The following is a 19,762-nucleotide window of genomic DNA, read 5'->3' as shown; positions in this document are numbered from 1 at the left end:
TCACTTATCCAAGCTAAACGGGCCGGCAGAAGCTTGGATAAGTGAATATCTTGGATAATAAGGAGGGATTAAGGAAAAGCCTATTAAACATCAAATTAGGTTATGATTTTACAAATTAAGCACCAAAACTTCATGTTATACAACAAATTTGACAGAAAAAGTAGTTCAATACGCAGTAATGTTATGCTGTAATTACTGTATTTACGAATTTAGCTCCAAAATATCACGATATATTGAAAACATTGACGACAAAAATGGCTTGGATTATCCAGAGGCTTGGATAAGCGAGGCTTGGATAAGTGAGACTCTACTGTATAAAGAAGGAAAACTGGGAAACACAATGGATTATGACGAATCTATGAAAAGTATTTCCCTAAGAGGACAATGGGAAGTCCCTTTATATTTTTCCTTTTTTTCTTTTTTTAAAAAATATTTTTTATTTTTATTTTTTACTATTATTTTTCTTCTTCCTTCTCTTTTGCTCTTTTTTTTTGTTTTGTTTATTCTTCTGCACCTTTCCCTCACCATCCTTTACTTATTATGTTTTCCTAGCTTTCACTGTAATGTTACTTATAACATAATAAAAATTATTCCAAAAATCATGTAACAGATAGGAAATAGAGAAAGTTAAGAGAACAACATGCAACATATAGACCTCTTCAGTACTGAGCCAATTTCTAGGAGAAGAAGAAAAAAACTTTTATTTCATATCCAGCAATGGATTAACTAGCAAGATCTCCCTGGATTACTGGATCAAAAGCAAAAGTAGAAAAGGCTTTCTGGAAATGCCTCTAAAACCTATGACAGCTTTCTCGCAGAATGCTTCATGTTAAATAGCCCCAACTCAAATTTCAAGCAACTGTGCAAAATATGGGCACATTATTTGAACAGCATTAAGTATTCAGTCTGCTAGAAAAGAGATACCTTGTGTTTAGAAGCAATTCCCTTTCTTTTCTCCTCAGTTTCTCAAGTACAGCAAACTCTGTCAAAAGAGATGCCTCAGCAATGGCTATATATGGTCTCTCCCTTCCCACCCCCACCTCCACCCTCTTCCTCCTTCTCCTCCCTTCCACGCCTGCAACAGGACACAGCTCCCTTCCTCAGATATCAGCAACCTCAGTGAAGGCTTGTTTTACTCTGCCTTTCTAGTCCGTCCTGCTTCCACACAAAGAGCTGTTCATGGAAGCTGCTGGGGAAACATTTGGCCCTTGATCCATGAGCCAAATTAATGCCCAACCTCAGAGGTGTGCCTGAGGAAAAAATGTAACAAAGCCATGTTCAGACAGAAGTGGGAGTAAGGACTCCCATTAAAATAGTCTCTATGCATTATGCATGTCATAGGACCTTTCCAAAGCATGGACCTGTAAGTACTAAAAGCATTTACAATTAATTGAGAGTTCAAAATATCTGCTGCTGAGTCCCAGCATAAATGTCTTTAGTCTACCAATGTAATTTGGAGAGACATTGAAAACTTAGAAGATAGATATTAACACATTGAGTTAATATACTTTACAATCTCGTTCAATTACATTTACATTGAAAGAGTGAGAGTTCTTTTGCAATTATATTAATTTTAAGATGGCATTGGAATATATGCCACATTATGACATTAAAAGACTTGTCAGAATGAAGGTGAACAACTCCATCCATGATTTGACTTCCTACACTAACCCTGTTCTGAACTTTGGAGAGAATTAATGTTTGAAAGCCCCATATCTCATCTACCTCACCACACCCTTTCTTTGGCTTTCCTTTTCTATCTTCCTTCATCATCTCACCACTTCACATGCTTACTTTCTTTAGGTTACAAATTTCCATATGGTATCCCGGAAAAGGCCCAGTGTTTATTATTATTATTTTATTGTATAACACAGCAAACAAGATAGACATGCATCATATCACAAAATTACAAGTCGAACACTTCCCAAGTGTCTAGGACTGTGTGATGTATTTTCGGATGATGCGTGCAGATCCCAGTAGGGTGGCCTTTTGCAGTTGGCAGATCGTAATTTTGTCAATATCTATTGTTTCCAAATGCCGGCTGAGATCTTTTGGCATGGCACCCAGTGTGCCCATCACCACCGGGACCACCTGCACTGGTTTCTGCCAGAGTCGTATTATTATTATTATTATTATTATTATTATTATTATTATTATTATGCAAAGTATTGGAAAATGAGCACGCAACGATACTGTGGGACTTCCGAATCCAGACTGACAAAGTTCTGGAACACAACACACCAGACATCACAGTTGTGGAAAAGAACAAGGTTTGGATCATTGATGTCGCCATCCCAGGTGACAGTCGCATTGACAAAAAACAACAGGAAAAACTCAGCCGCTATCAGGACCTCAAGACTGAACTTCAAAGACTCTGGCAGAAACCAGTGCAGGTGGTCCCGGTGGTGATCGGCATATTGGGTACTGTTCCAAAAGATCTTAGCCGGCATTTGGAAACAATAGACATTGACAAAATCACGATCTGCCGACTGCAAAAGGCCACCCTACTGGGATCTGCACGCATCATCCGAAAATACATCACACAGTCCTAGACACTTGGGAAGTGTTCGACTTGTGATTTTGTGATATGAAATCCAGCATATCTATCTTGTTTGCTGTGTCATACAATAAAATAATAATAATAATAATAGGTAAAGATAAAGGTTTTCCCCTGACATTAAGTCTAATTATGTCTGACTCTGGGGATTGGTGCTCATCTCAATTTCTAAGCCGAAGAGCCGGCGTTGTCCATAGACACCTCCTAGGACATGTGGCCAGCATGACTACATGGAGCGCCATTACCTTCCCGCAGAAACAGTATCTATTGATCTACTCACATTTGCATGTTTTCGAATTGCTAGGTTGGCAGAAGCTGGGGCTAATAGGGGAAACCCACTCCGCTCTCCAGATTCGAACCACCAACCTTTCGGTTAGCAAGTTCAGCAGCTCAGCAGTTTAACCTACTGCACCACCGGGGTCTCAATAATAATAATAATAATAATAATAATAATAATAATAATAATAATAATAATAAAGTTTATTTCTTACCTGATTCTCCTCATGGCTCGAGGCGCGTTAAGAAAACAATTAAAACACACAAGCACTGCAAAAAAACCACATACACATATTAAAACATACCCTATAAAAGTTACACACCAAAAAGTATCTCTATAAAATACATATTAAATACACAAAACAGAGATTAAACAAAAGACATGCATTTAAAATTTATGTTTAAAGACTGTCTTGGTAGACCTGTCAGTTTTTAAATTCTGACGGTACATTTAGCCGTCAGAGTTCTTCCGGCAGGGTGTTCCACGGTTGTGGGGCAGCCGATGAAAAGGTCCTCTGGGTGGTGGTTGCCAGTCAAGTTCTGGCTGGTTGGAGCAGATGCCCTACAGATGCCCTACAGTGTGTGGGGCGGATTGTAATTCAGTTTCCCTGAAACAGATGATGAACCTCTAAACACTGTCCAGTGTACAGCACATCAAGAATGTTTAAATGCAAGGGAAACTACTTACAACTTCATTGTCTAGGACTGTGTGATGTATTTTCTGATGATTCGTGCAGATCCCAGTAGGGTGGCCTTTTGCAGTTGGCAGATCGTAATTTTGTCAATGTCTATTGTTTCCAAATGCCAGCTGAGATCTTTTGGCACGGCACCCAATGTGACGATCACCACCGGGACCACCTGTACTGGTTTCTACCAGAGCCTTTGAAGTTCAGTCTTGAGGCCCTGATAGCGGCTGAGTTTTTGCTGTTGTTTTTCGTCAATGCGACTGTCACCTGGGATGGCAACATCAATGATCCAAACCTTTTTCCTTTCCACAACTGTGATGTCTGGTGTGTTGTGATCCCACCAGTTCTTTACTGCAGGGAGGCGGTACATGAGGCATAAGTTCCAATGAATCATTTGGGCCACATAGTTGTGTCTCTGTTTGTAGTCTGTCTGTGCCATTTTCTTACAGCAGCTGAGGATATGATCAATGGTTTCATCGGTTTCCTTGCACAGTCTGCATTTTGGGTCATCAGATGATTTTTCGATCTTGGCCTTAATTGCATTTGTTCTGATGGCTTGCTCCTGTTATTGTTGTTGTTGTTGTTGTTGTTGTTGTTGTTGTTGTTATTATTATTATTATTATTATTATTATTATTATTGGAAGTTGTTCATGTCTGCTTTCAAAATTTGCTTTCAAAGGAAATTGCTGGTTTGATGCTGAAATTTGGCCACATGATTTTGAGATAGGCTGGTGTCACAAGATGGTTGACTTTCAAAAATGCTCAGAAAATTCAGTTGGTTCAAAGAGTAGCAGACAGACTGCTAACAAGGGATGGTTATAGGGAGCGAACAACTCCTCTGTTGCAACAGCTCCATTGGCTGCCAACACATTTCCAGGCACAATTTAAAGTGCTGGTTTTGACCTACAAAAACTCTATACGGCTCAGGTCCAAGTTATCTGAAGGACTATATCTCCCTCTGTGAACCTAATAAACATTTACAATCAACTAGGAAGGGCCTTTTCTCTTTCCCACCACCTGCTCAAGCGCGTTTGGTGAAAATACGGAGGAGGGCCTTTTCGATAGCTGCTCCCAGACTATGGAACTCCCTCCCAAGAGAGACCAGTATTGTCCCATCCCTACTGACCACCTGCAAGCAGATCAAGACCTTTCTCAGCAGTCAGGCATTTGGGGAAGTATAAAGTGTATGTTGCTGGGGAGGTTGAGGTGGGATTTTGGTGGGGTATTGTGTGTATGAAAATGCATTTTAAGTGTATTTATTATATTTTAATTGTGTTTTAACCTAACTTACACAGTACTATTTAATTATGTAGGGATTTTTTTTTTGCATTCACTTTGTTTTAAATGGAGACCAAAGTGTCTGGTTGTTAGCTGCATGAATACCCCGTGAAGAGGAAGGCAGGGTATCAATAAAGTAAATAAATAAAATAAATGGGAATTCACATGAAGCTGTGTCTTGTTTACTGCTGCCGGAGGGAAACCCGAATTGCTCAACACAGGATGGTTAAAATGGGTCAGCAACACAGCAGAAGTCATTAGCAGTCTACTTTCCTCTGAAGATATGTTACAATTACATGTCTCATTTTTTGCCTCGCTGCTTCCACCACAAAACTCTTTTTCCTGCTCTTGCAGTAGATGCTTAATGAGATGAATTCTGTCCGCATGGAACTAAAATCATGTTGTCAAAACGAACACCAATTCCCACTGCATGCTTTAACTAAGACTGTAAATTTTTATTTATCTCAACTGCCTCATGCATGGGATAATTTTTTAAAAGAAAGTGTCACGTGAGTAAACAAATTGAAATAGGCAATTCTAACACATCTGTTCAATTTTGGAGAAAATGTCAAGAAAAATGTGTTACAAAAGCAGGTTTTAAAAAACATTTATAGGATTATGTTGTCATATCAAAATTCCAAGTTATGTTTTGAAAATTAATTACTAAGACCTGTCATGTCATCAACAACTCTGTGACAGCAAGGCTAACAAAAACCATTTCCACAATATTTTCAACAAAATGATCATTCATTCAGAATCTCAAAGTAATAACTGTGAACTTTCTCAGTTGGAACCATGACCCCTTGCTAGCATCAGAAAGGTGGAAAGTTTAAACCTATGACTTACTATTAATAAAACCCCAGGTGAAGATGGTATACCTAGCAAGGTTTCAGATGCAATTTAGAATTCTGGGTAGTACTTATTATTGTTAGACTTTTTAAACTGGCCAGATTAATGGGATGCACACACTTTCAGTTGGTTACAGGAATGGCTCAATGGTAGAGCACATGCTTTGCATGCCAAGTCTGACTATTGATTTCTGGTTTCCCCACATAGGGTTTACAGGCAACAAACTAGGAATAAATGTTTTCTGAAGACCTTGGAGTCGTCTGGCCAGATGTGTTTGATTCCAACTCCCATTATCACCAGTTGGCCTGGTCAATAGGAATGATGGACATAGTAGTCTAGCACATCTGGAGGGTACCAGGTTGGGGAATGCTTAACTAAACAATTCACGGAACAATGATCTGCCTTAGTACATTTCATCTGTTAGAACATTCCAGTTTGGGGAAGGACATAGAGAGAAAAGGGGGCACAACATGACAAGACAACCACAGGCTAACCCTGCACAATAGAAATAGGATATGTTGTCGAAGGTTTTCATGGCCAGGATCACAGAGTTGTTGTATGTCTTTCGGGCTGTGTGGCCATGTTCCAGAAGTATTCTCTCCTGACGTTTCGCCCACATCTATGGCAGGCATCCTCAGAGGTTGTGAGGTATGGAAAAACTAAGCAAGGAAGGTTTATATATATATATATCTGTGGGAAGTCCAGGGTGAGGGATGAACTCTTGTCAGTTGGAGGCCAATGTAAATGTTCCAGTTAATCACCCTAATTTGCATTGAATGGCTACATCTACTAGCTACTTTCTGCCTGGGGGCATTCTTTGTTAACTGCCCCTAGTTCCCATGTTCAGAGAAATAGGATAGTTTGATAACTTTAATTGTCATGGCTCAATACTATGAAAACCCGAGATTTGTAGTTTGGTGAGGTATTTGCACTGTTACTTTTGTAACATTGTGAGCCTCCCCAAGTCCCCACGGGGTGATGGTGGCGGGGTATGAATAAAGTTTTATTATTATTATTTTATTATGACACAGCAAACAAGATAGATATGCTGGATTTCATATCACAAAATCACAAGTCGAATACTTCCCAAGTGTCTAGGACTGTGTGATGTATTTTTGGATGATGCGTGCAGATCCCAGTAGGGTGGCCTTTTGCAGTTGGCAGATCATATTATTATTATTATTATTATTATTATTATTATTATTATTATTATTATTATTAGTGCTCTTTGGCTAATAGTCTTGTAAAACTATAACTCCCATGATTCCATAGCACTGAACCATGGCAGTTGACTACATTAATTCTACAGTGTCAAATTGTATTAATTTTACAGTAAGTAAGTAAGTAAAAGTTTATTTGTATCTGTACAAAAGTTTATTTGTATCCCGAAAGGGACTCAGGGCGGTTTCCAATATAAAATCAGCATAAAACATTGTACAATAAAACATTGAAAACACTATAAAACGCTATAAGAATTAAAAACAAAAACAAAACATAACAATTGACTAAAACAATCACATAAGCAGAAGGAATATAATCACTCAAATAACATGAATCTGCAAAGAAAGAGGAAAAAAGACCACTGGGATAGAGGAGAGGATGGCCTGGAGGGACCACTAGAACTAAAATACAATGTTATATTCTAAGATGATCTACAGTGTAGATCAGGCATGGGCAAACTTGGGCCCTCCAGGTGTTTTGGACTATTATTTATTTATTTATTACAATATTTATATCCCGCCCTTCTCACCCAACAGGGGACTCAGGGCGGCTTACAATAAAACACATATATAAAAATTGTACAATGCACTAAAACAATTAAAAATTAATTAAAGTTGTTGTTGTTGTTATTATTATTATTATTATTATTATTATTATTATTATTATTATTATTATTAACCAAGGTTAAAGAGGGCTTTTCATTTACAGGAGCTGTACACAAATAAAATGACAGTCTACCGGCTGTTAGGAATTATAGGAGTTGCAGTCCAAAACATCTGGAGGACTGAAGTTTGCCCATGCCTGGTGTAGATGCACTCAAAAAGTCCCTGGTGCTAAACTATGTAGCATCTGCAATTGCTCCTCTCTCCACATTCACAGTTATCCAGAGGCCATCGGGGACCTCTTGCAAAAACCTGACAGTGACAACTGAAAAGAGAAGCACCAAACTCAGAAAAGTGACAGCAGCAGCAGTACTCTGTGTCCTGGGAGACTAATGCGCCTTAGTATGTAATTCATTTATTTCCTCTATTTCAGGAGGGAAGGGACTGCAGGATACTTCCTCTTCTGACAGCTCCAGATGGCATAAGTTTTTTCCTCTGCCTTCTGGCTTTGACTTCCTGGCAGTGGCATTTCTTTGCCCATTAACCTCTGCTGAGCATTGCTTCACAGGAAGAGGAAAGAATGGATGGATGGCTCAATTCTGCTGACATCTGACGTGATACCAAAGGTCAAATGCAGAATGTAAGGGCAAGGCCTCAGAGTGGGGAAGCCACTGAGGCATCACCCCCTAAAGAGGAAATAGTAAGCATGCATTCATCCACCCATAAAGGCTTGGATACAATTGAACCCTGCTAGATGACTTAAAACAAGGGAATACATATGACCCAAGGCATGCGCATAGCTCAGGCATGGGTAAACTTGGGCCCTCCAGGTGTTTCAGACTTCAATTCTCACCATTCCTAACAGCCTACCGGCCGTTAGGAATTATGAGAGTTGACGTCCGAAACACCTGGAGGAACCAAGTTTGCCCATGCCTGACATAGCTGGAACAATCTGAGAAATCTTTCACTTTAAGATTACAGAATTTGTAGATTAAAAATGTTCGATATAGGAATATAATGGGGGTGGGATTAATAAAAAGGGAGAAAATGGGGGGGGGGAGCCAGTTCTGTCCCAATGGCCTATTGATTAACAAGACAATTGAGGCAAGCAATCATAATGCCTAAAACCTTCAATATTACTCATCACATGGTTCTTTCTTATTGTTTTCCTATTACAGGTTGACTATCCCTTATCTGGAAATCCAAGATCCAAAATGTGCCAAAATCCAAACTTGTCCCATATGCATGACTGAGATGGTGACACCTTTGTTTTGTGATGGTTTAGTATGTTCAACCTTTGTTTTGTGCACAACATTATTGAAAATGTTATGTAGAAATTGACCTTCAGGGTATGTATATCTATCTATATAAAAATGTAATGTACGTTTGTAGGACCGAGTAAACAACAATACCACTGAACCCAATCACACCAAATTTGGCCACAAAAGACATAGTCTTCCAATCTATGTCTTTCAATGAAAAAAACTACAGAGGATGAGGAAGAGCTGTTTTCTCCCTCGCTGCCAGTCAGAAAGGTAGGCCCCGCCCTCTTTAGGCCCTGCCCCCTTTGTGTCCTAGCAACCTCCTCAGCCACAATGGCACCCAGGGGACAGGCAGGGTTCACTTAGGCCTCTTCCACACTGCCTATAAAATACAGATTCTCTGATTTGGATTATATGGCATTGTAGACTCAAGACTCTTCCACGCAGCTATATAACCCAGAATGCCAAGGCAGATAATCCACAGTATCTGCTTTAAACTGGATTATTTTGAGTCCACACTGCCATATAATCCAGTTCAGTGTAGATTTTATACAGCTGTGTAGAAGGGGCCTCATATAATCCAGTTTTAAGCAGATAAAATAAGATTATAAATATAATACCTTATAATAATATATTATTATAATTACCCCATTCAATGCTAATCAAGGTGACTAATTACAACATTCATACTTGCCTTCACAAACAAAAACCCACTTAGAACAACGCCACAGCAACGCGTGGCTGGGCACAGCTAGTAATATATATATATACATACAGTGTATGTGAAACATAAATGAATTTTGTGTTTCGACATGGGTGTTGTGATGTGCCTCGTTCATGCTCCAACACAGAGTGTTCTTGAATCAATGCCTAAATGTACAATCAAAGTGCCCGTAGCCAGTGTCCACGTTCTGAGGTCAGAGAATCCAATAAGTAACAATATAATTAATTGGGTGCTGTTCCATTATCTGGGCAGAGGCCACTAGGGGGTGCTAGAGAGAGAAGGATAGTCCATTTTACAGTAGGGGAGTTGAAGGAAGAAGACAATTTCCCCTTTTTACTGGTTATTCCCCCTCCCCACTTCCCATGTCATAAATGAGGGTTGATTCCACAATGGGGAGGGAATAACAGGAAAACAGGGGAATGGTTTTCCTCCTTCAACTCACCCTCCACCCCTGTAAAATGGACTATCCTTCTCTCTCTAGTGCCCGAATAATGGAACAGTACCCTAATTGCAAGACAAAATCCTAAGTACTTAAGTCCAGGGTTCACAAAACCAGTCACACAACAAGTTCTCGATAACACCATCCAGCAAGACATTGCCTCCAGCAACAAGACTGCAGACTCAAGAGTCTTTTATGCTAAAGTCATGCATGTTGCCTGTGGATAGCCTGTTTCTCAATTAATCTGGCAGACCTGCATAATTGAGCTTGCTGTCTGTGAAATTGCACATGAGAAAAAACAGTTAACCCTTCAGCAGCCTGCCCTGAAGTGCTGGCTTCTCCTTGCTCCTCCTGCTAGGACGTAGTGGCTACTGCTAAGAGTTCTTGTTCTGCAGCAACACTGTGTGCAGACTGCTGAAAGCTGTTAGCCTACAGCTCCAACCACTCGTCCTCACTGTCAAAGCTGATCAGGACACCAGGTTCCATCTCCAAGATATGTATGGACAAATATTTCAAAATAAAAAATACTTGCTACACATTTCTGATAAGGAATACTCAATCTGTACTTAATTAATTTTTTTAAATTAGTATGGATAGAAGAATGACACCTGCAACATTCCCATCAAAATAGTTCTAATAAAAATAACTTTAAGTGGTAAGTAGAAACGGTTACTTGTGACACCACTAAATTAGCTGTATACCCACTTTTAAAAATGTTTTTCTTAAAGGTTTACTTTATACATTTGGTTAAAACTGCAGGGGGATTCAGGGGATTTGGAAAGATGGGAGGTAGGATTGGAGGTAGGGTTTGAAGTGGATCTGGGTTAATGATGATGGGGTGAATATAAACTCCGGGAAAAAAGAGGACTAAGATATAAGGGGCGAAAAGAGAAAAAAGAAAAAAGTGTGGGGGGAGGGGGTTGTGCCATCTTCCAATCTCTTTCTTAGTGGTTTGCTTTTAGTTGTTAGTCTTTGACTCTTCTTCAAATATTGTGCTTCTACTTTTCTTTCTTCATCATTAGGACTATTTATTTATTTACTTACTTTTATTATTACTTAATTCTTCTCCATATGGTTTAGGTTAGATTATAGTACCATAACCTTTTTCTCTAAGTTCATATAGTGTTTAAGTGGTTTCCAATCCATTATTTTCACAACCTTTCCTTGATTCTTTGTTAATAGTTGTGTTAATTTGTCCATGTCCATAATTTCCATAGCTTTTGTTTACCATTGTTCTCTTGTCGAAACTTCCCCTGTTCTCCAATATCTCGCATATACAATTCTTGTTGCTGTCATTATATAGTTGAAGAGAATGTCATTATTTGTTTCCAAATCGAAAAAATTTAAATGTAAATGGATGCCAGGAACATCAAAATGGACCCCAATCAAAAGCCTTTATGAGAAGGAGTTTGATGGTGGAGAGAAAAGAAGGCCAAAGGATACTATAGAATTAAAGATTTATACGATATGAATGGCCATCTTATCCCCATAAACAGAGTAATAGATAAGATGGAGATAAAAACTGGATTAAGATATTAGGACTATATAATAAACTGAAACAAGGGAAATATGGAGAATGTATAGTTAAGGAGAGTATGATAGAAGACATAATTAAGAAAGTACAGATTTCAGAGAAAGGGCTGGTGGGAGTAATATACAAAGGGATGATCAAAGATGAGGAATATATCATAAGAACATTACATGACCAATGGCAAAAGAGGGGGTACTTACAAGACAAATAATAGAGAACTTAAAAAGAGAGGCCACAAAAATTAAAACCGAGAAGTACAAAGAAATGGAAAGGAAATTCATATGGAAATGGTACCGCACCCCAGCACAATGAGCAAATATGATGAGGAATAAAAATTCAACATGTTGGCATTGTGGAGTAGGCAAGGGATGATATGCCCACATGTGGTGGGAATGTCCAAGGATAAAAACATTTTGGGGAAAAATAACGGGGAAAATAGAGGAATTGTTTAGAATTTCACTCCAAGTAAACATGGAATTAATGTGGATGGGGATATTAGGGAACAATAAAATTAACGTAAAATATCAAGATCTATTCAAAGCTATGATTCTTGCAGGGAAGGCAGTAATAGCTTGGGGCTGGAGAGACAAAAAAAAGTGGAATATGTGAATTGGAATAACTATTTGTTTGACCAGGTCCAATCAGGAATTATTGCAAATGTAACCTAAGAAGGAAGATAAAATGAGAAAAATTAAAGAGAAATTGACAATATATTCGGATTGGATAAAAAGTGGTGAAGCCAATGTAACTATTGTACAGAAATGGGAAACGTTGTACTCATGGATGGAGTTACATTTCTAATAGAATTGTGGTAAGGGGTAGGGGTGGGGGGAGTAGAGGGGTGAGGGGGAAGGAAGGGGAAAAAATGAATAGAATGATGATATATTAGATATGTGAGTAGACAATATAGAAGGGAGGAGGATGGAGAAATGTGATAATAGATAAATGATGTGTAGGTATGAACATTTGTATTAAATGTGCAATATACTCACAACATGAAATATAAGATAATATCAATAAAAATATATATTAAAAAATATTTGTTTCCAAATCCATACCTATTATTCCTAGTAGGAAATATTCTGGCTTCAATTGTAGTTTGATATTGAGTATTTTTTGGGATGCCGCATGTATTAGTTTCCAACAGTTCTTTGCTTTTTTGCACGTCCACCACATATGGTAGAACGCGCCCTCCTGGGTACCACATTTCCACATATACCCACTTTTAAGGTTACTTTTCAAATATAATTTAGGCCCACATTATAAGAAAGTAATTTATTACAGGTAACTATTTTGCTTGTAAATTCTGAGACATAATATATAACACTACTCATGCAGTACTACTACTCAGATCTTATTATGGTGCAGGAACATGTTTTTAGTGGTCATGAAGGAAGTCCTAGGCACTTGCCAATAAGTGCCCATGAAACTCCCCAAATGGCACACTAAACCTCAGTTTGGGCGAGACCAGTCACTTCCCCAGTGCAAATATTTGCATCTTAAAAGGTTATAAAAATGTAGGACAATGCTTCAAAACTGTTCTCATCCAACATGTGTCCCAAAAAACGTTACACTTGTGGAAAAGTCAGAATAATAAAAACTGTGATCAGCATAATATTGTATTAATAATATACTGAGCCTAGTTCCTGCTTCACAGAGCATGAGTCATACCATGTCTTCTGCTTGTTGATAAAAGGCACATAATTATTTTTAAATTACGTGCAGTAGCAAGCACGGAAAACCTGGTTTTTCATCTTACAATAATGTGTGTACTGTATTTGTATAGTGGGCGCAGTATAAAAGCTGTATGAAACTATTTTTGTGGCCCATATTTTGTGGCCCGTATCCCCTAGAAATGTAAAACAAGGAAAAAAATCTATCCAGAATCAAGATGAGAACAGTTTGTGAATGATGAAAATCTTTGTACTTTGGGATTTATTCTATGCCATATTTATTTGTGTTGTTTTTGTGCAGAAAGCAGCAACACCTTTGCACAGGAAATAGTACTTTCCACATTGTTCAGAAAGTAGGGTTTTTTTGCACTTTAAACTCAGTTTGCAACAATTAAAAGAAAACGAGAAGAGGTGCCTTGTGGTGACCCCACACATTTCATAGCGTTTTTTCAAAGGTGATTTTGCCAGTTCCTTCCTCTGAAATATAGCCTAAAGCATATTGGTATTTATGCTGTTCCTTGGTAGTCTCCCACCCCAGTACTAACCAGAGCTAGCCCTGCTTATCTCTAAAGATCTGTCACCTTTCGGGTAGCTATCCCACAGGTATTCTACCACAAGCATTAGTACATGTGACATCTGTGACTTTTTTTTTTTTCAAAACTGGATTTCAACTGCACTGAAGAGCTGACATAAAAGAAGCAGCTGTCTAATGTTAAATATTTGCACTTGGGATTTGCTCAATCTACTTCACAGGGAGTTCACAGATGCCAGCTGAAAGGAATGAGAGAAGGACAGAGTAATGATAAGCTGAATTCTACTTTCACTGTAACAGAGTATTGAAGTATTGCTTTAAAATATAATGCTTCCTGTTTCTTTGGAGAGCCGTGAAAAATTTAAGAGTTAGAAGATAGAAGGAGCAATATGGATAAAATAAATCTGATTGTTGCACATGAAGTTGCAAAAGGATGGTGGTTATACCAAAAAGGCTCTTGGCTTCTAATTCTCTGTGCCCTTGAAGAACCTTGTTACCTTTCCAAGAAGTGGTTTCACTTTCCAAGAAGTAAATGCCTGAGGAGTTTTTGTAAAAGTAGCAGTTAAACAAGTATATTTCTTCTCCATTACATCACTCAATATATTACTATGGAAAGAAGGAGCTCCCGGGTGGCACAGTGGGTTAAGCCCTTGTGCCAGCAGGACTGTTGACCAACAGGTTGGCAGTTCGAATACAGAGGGAACGGGGGAGCTCCCTCTGTCAGCTCCAGCTCCCCATGCGGGGACATGAGAGAAGCCTCCCACAAGGATGGTAAAACATCAAACATCTGGGTGTCCCCTGGGCCACATTCTTGCAGACAGCCAATTCTCTCACACCAGAAGTGACTTGCAGTTTCTCAAGTCACTCCTGACATGAAAAAAAAAACTATGGAAGAAAAATCAAAAATTTAGAAGAGGGTCTGCCTTATCCCTAGTCCGAGTAGAGTAGTCTCCACTGGTGGGAAATGCCAGGAAGCAGCACCCAGGTAGAAGCAATTGCTATTTTCCATGGGCCCTGCTGTGGACCCTTTAAGTCAGTGGTTCTCAACCTGGGGTCCACAGATGTTTTTGCCTACATCTGCCAGAGATCCCAGATAGTTTTACCAGTTGTTATGGTTTCTGGGAGTTGAAGGCCAAAAACATCTGGGGACCCCAGGTTGAGAACCACTGCTTTAAGATTTATCTCCTGCCTTCACATGCAATGGAAAATATTGGTCATTGTCAGTGATGAAGAGACACTCACCTACTAGTTCTGACCTGAATGCTATTGGCAATCCCTAGAGTAAGACCATTGAATCAATTGCTGAATGGAAGTCAACACTTGTGTCAGTTCCATATATACAATGAGTCTAATCTAGCTGGGACTGGCATTGGATTCAGTCTTTTTATGTGGAATGTACATAGGCATTGCTTTGTGTATCAGACTGCAAAGTGTCTTCAGAAAGCCAGTTAAGCAACTCAAAGTGCAAAACAATCTGTACAAGTTTTGGAAGAAGAAGATAGAGAACTCCATTGCTCAGAGAACACTGCTGTCTCACAAACTCCTGAAGCTGGTTAACAAACCCACCCAAACTCAGAATAAGGGCTTCATCACATCTACCTTTTGCCTCACAGCAATCACATGATGGAAGCAAACTGAAATTTATTATTATGGAAACAGTGACTATGATATTCCTCCGCAATTGCGCTAAGATACTGCTTTGGCAACAAACAGACTATTCCACATGGTCTTGCTAACCCCATCTTCATACCTGTGTCTGTCCTAGAATATGCATATTTTTCCATTTGTTTTGGTAACAATTGCACAATTATGGCAAAACAAAACAAAATTAAAAAGGAAAGAAATATTAAAAGAAAAATGGGTAATAGCCTCCCCCAGCTTGTCAAAATATCACATCTGCAGTGGATAGTTTTTTGCACCAATCATTGCACCAAAGATTGTACTGGAACAGCAGTGATATTGGGAGACATTGATGGATTTTTCCATCAACGAAAGTATGCATTCTGTCAACTATTGAAATGCAAATCAGCAACAGGGGAAACATAATGTTGTGCAATGAGTACCAGCCAAACATGCTATTATTCTGCTGCAATTGTAATTTATCAGCCTCTTGTGATAAAATCCTTACACATGTTTACTCAAGCAGTTCTTCTCACTCTGTACAAATAGTTGTGACAAAGTCCTTTATGTGAACAAACATCAGATCTCTCTTCTTCACCAACCACATAGTACCATGGGGCTGCCAATTACAAGGTGATGGAGACAACAAGAGGACTAGAAGATTGTGATCTTGTAATACTGATCTATCTGCAAATGTACAAATAAAGAGGCATCACGAAAGGCAGTCACATTAGTGGTTTCAAAGGCATATTGCATGACTCTGGCTGGATATATTCTATACTGCCATATTATGCAGTTTCAGAATGCAGATTAACTGCATTTATTTATTTATTTATTTATTTACAGTATTTATATTCCGCCCTTCTCACCCCGAAGGGGACTCAGGGCAGATCACATTACACATATAAGGCAAACATTCAATGCCTTAACATAGAACAAAGACAGAGACAAAAGCAGGCTCCGAGCTGGCCTTGAACTCATGACCTCTTAGAGTGATTTGTTGCAGCTGGCTGCAGCTGGCTGCTCACCAGCCTGCGCCACAGCCCATATGTGTCTACACTGCTATATAATCCAGTACGATGCAGTTAATCTGCATTCTAAAACTGCATTATATGTCTTGAAAATCCAACCTCTGCTCCCTACTCTCAGTTGCAAAAGTGTGACCCCCTTTTGCTGACTACATTCTAATTTCCAAACTATTTATTTCCAAGTTACGGTTGCTCTGAAATTTGCGCACCAAGTTGTCATGCCCATTAGACAACAGAAATCATTTGAGTTAACATATTGAGCTATTAATTAAACCAAAGCCTACAGCTGGCTGATTCTTCACTTGGCACAATGCAACAGTGTTCCTGTTTATCTCACGTTTCATTGACTCACGGCTTTCCATTATTAACTCAACAATAAAAGAACAAATCCTGACAACTTGCGGAGATATCTCCATCACCTCCTCTAATTTACTAAAATTATTGTATCTAGGCATGAAATTATGTGGAAGGAACATTATATGTCCTGATCATTGGAAAGAAGAGAAGGGAAGAAATACTTTATAAGAGGTACCAGCAAGAGGTGTGATACAAATACAGGAGAAAATGCAAAGAGCTGTTTGAAGACCTCAAATGTAGGAAGATAGAAATCTGGTGTTTAAAGACCAGCCCTACTTCTAGGTAAATGAGGCAACTGCATTAGATGCTTAGAGATAGCAATGTGTTGGAGAAGACAGATGTGTGTTACGTGGCTATGCTTGCCAGAAAAATGTTTTAGGCAGGTCCTATATAGAGCAAAAGTGTGAGAATGAGAAAAGGACTGAGACTGCAGGGAGCCTTAGCATCACCTCATCCAAAATCAGTTTCTTCCCCTTTGTGAACCGCATATGCTTGGCCTGAAATAGCAGACCAGGGTTTTTACTGGCATCCCTGTGACATATATAACAGCTAATCTAAATGTTTTACACTAAGTTGAGGTCTTGCAATCTTGCAACTGTTTACATATAGGTATAGAAGCCATGTGTTATCTGCGCAAAATTGTTCAGTTTTAATTAAGAACCCAACAACCAAAATATGAAGCACGTCTGACTGTCACAGTTTATAGCAGTATATGTCTTGTTTCTGAGTAATTTTGTTCTTTATTTTTTAGAATTTTTTCATGTCAGGAGTGACTTGAGAAACTGCAAGTTGCTTCTGGTGTGAGAGAATTGGCTGTCTACAAGGATATTGCCCAGGGGATGCCCGGATGTTTTTTATGTTTTACCATCCTTGTGGAAGGTTTCTTTCATGTGCCCGCATGGGAAACTGGAGCTGACAGAGGAAGCTCATCCGCACTCCCCTCGGATTCGAACCGACAACCTTCAGGTCAGTAACCCAGTCTTCAAGTCAGCAGTTCTGCCAGCACAAGGGTTTAACCCAGTGCGCCACTGGCGGCTCAATGAAAATAAGATAAAATACATATACAGTAGAGTCTTGCTTATCCAACGTAACCGGCCGGCAGAATGTTGGATAAGCGAATAAGTTGGATAATAAGGAGAGCTTAAGGAAAAGCCTATTAAACATCAAATTAGGTTATGATTTTACAAATTAGGCACCAAAACATTATGTTATACAACAAATTTGACAAAAAAGTAGTTCAATACACAGTAATGCTATGTAGTAATTACTGTATTTACGAATTTAGCACCAAAATATCATGATGTATTGAAAACACTGACTACAAAAATGTGTTGGATAATCCAGAATGTTGGATAAGCGAGTCTTGGATAAGTGAGACTCTACTGTACTTTTAATCTGGATGGCTCTTTATTGAAATTATAAAAAAAATTGGAAACAGACATTGTGTTATATTTTCTGTGGATGTATGAGACAGGGAGGGAACATGTGAGTCACTTTACGTAATATAACTTCCATTCTGACTCACAGCAGGTCCATCTATGAAACAGCAAGGGTTACTTGTCATTAGTTTAGATGCTAACAAATTCTGGCAACTGACACAACCTCCTTCTGTCTTACAAAGTTCACAGGGGATTATGAAACATCCAGGCAAAATCATGAGTGAAGTAAAATTAGGGTATAATTGGGTTTCAAATCTAAGGACACAATCCATCAGCAAAAATGTTCCCTATATAACTTGCAACCTCTTTGGCAACACAGGGGTGGGGTAATCTCCGACAGCTAGATCAGCAGTTGGAATTTAAAACACAATTGAAGACCCATCTCTTTCGACAGGCCTACCCAGCCAATTTTAAGTTGTGAATTTTAATTTGGATTTTATTAGTGGATTTTAACTTACAGTAACTCTGTATCTTCTTGTATGTGTTTTAATTATGCTGTATCCTGCCTCAAGCCACATGGAGAAGCAGGTAATAAATTCATCTTCTTCTTCATCATCATCGTTGTCATCCTCATCAGGAACAATTCAAAACCTGATCCACTAGAAGTGAATTCTTCAGCATATCTGTGGCCCCATCTTCACTGGTATTATAATACGGCTGGAAGCTGACTCGAGGTTGGAGTATCTATAAAATTTTCACCCTCAATGCAGCCTCCAACACACATCCAGGCAGAAACCACGTGTTAAAAAAACTCTCCTGAAAATCCATATTCAGTTCAAAATCTGTTGCAGCCATAGGCATATGGCCACTGCAGAGCAGGAATTTGCAGAGCATTTGTGGGAACAAGATTAGCACTAGAACTTCTGAAGAAAGTAACCAAAGACACAGCTCAACTGGAAGGTAAATAAACACTTCCCTGCTGATCCTCACCAAATAGGCTGCTTCTGTGCAGTGCATCCCGCCACAGAAGGTAGGGGGGGAAATTCTTTCATTGGGTTAATCCACAATCCACAGATCTGTGTGGACTCTGTCTCAACTTCTAACCAGTTCTTGAGGTGCCTGCATAGGCACTCTGGAATGAACTGGAACTCTTTGATCCACATCCAGAATCAGGTTAAATGGCTTTGTGGAAGCTCCCTGAATCTTGGAAAGTGCCATTATCTAGCATCATTACCACATGTTTCTTACATGTCTCAAGAGACAGGGAATTCAGTATTAGAGTCCCCAAAGCAATTGCTATTTGAACTTCCTGCAGCATTCCTGCACTTTTGTTCATAACAGTAGTGTTATCTTTCAGGCACAGGTAAATTTGGGAAGCTGGGTGAGCTTGTGTTGTGAACTATATTAATATTTTCCAATGTAAAATATACATTTGTTCAGCATGATTATTTCCATGCAAACAGGGATGACCTATCACTCTTCGGTCACATAATGGAAGAAGAAAGCGTACGTATAAGCATGTGCAAAGTGCCTTTCTATCACTATTGAAACATGTCAGCCTTCTTGAAGATGTCTACAATTAGAGTAAAGAGCTACAATTCACAGCTTGGTAAATTTAATTTATATCACTTCATAGAATAATAGAATCACAGTGTTATAAGAGACCCTAAGGGCCATCCAGTCCAGCCCCTGCCATTTAGAAACGCACAGTCAAAACTTGCCTGGCAGAGGGTCATCCAACCTCTGTT

General features: G+C 39.0%; 1 protein-coding gene and 1 long non-coding RNA gene across 2 annotated transcripts in view; both read right to left on the bottom strand.

The window, feature by feature from the left end:
* f13a1 (coagulation factor XIII A chain) overlaps positions 1-1,034 on the bottom strand; it is a 149,305-nt gene extending 148,271 nt beyond the window's left edge. The window contains exon 1 of the mRNA XM_062977690.1: positions 925-1,034. The gene's annotated coding sequence lies outside the window, so the exon portion shown is untranslated. The remainder of the gene's footprint in view (positions 1-924) is intronic.
* A 2,006-nt stretch (positions 1,035-3,040) lies between these two features.
* Positions 3,041-19,762, bottom strand: part of LOC134298227 (uncharacterized) — a 102,885-nt gene continuing 86,163 nt past the window's right edge. The window contains exon 4 of the long non-coding RNA XR_010005188.1: positions 3,041-3,103. This is a non-coding gene — a long non-coding RNA (uncharacterized LOC134298227). The remainder of the gene's footprint in view (positions 3,104-19,762) is intronic.

This window comes from Anolis carolinensis, chromosome 4 (genome assembly GCF_035594765.1).
Source record: "Anolis carolinensis isolate JA03-04 chromosome 4, rAnoCar3.1.pri, whole genome shotgun sequence".
NCBI classification, from domain to species: Eukaryota; Metazoa; Chordata; class Lepidosauria; order Squamata; family Dactyloidae; genus Anolis; species Anolis carolinensis.
The sequence above is the reverse complement of the archived record's forward strand: the minus strand, read 5'-3'. Positions and strand labels throughout refer to the sequence as shown.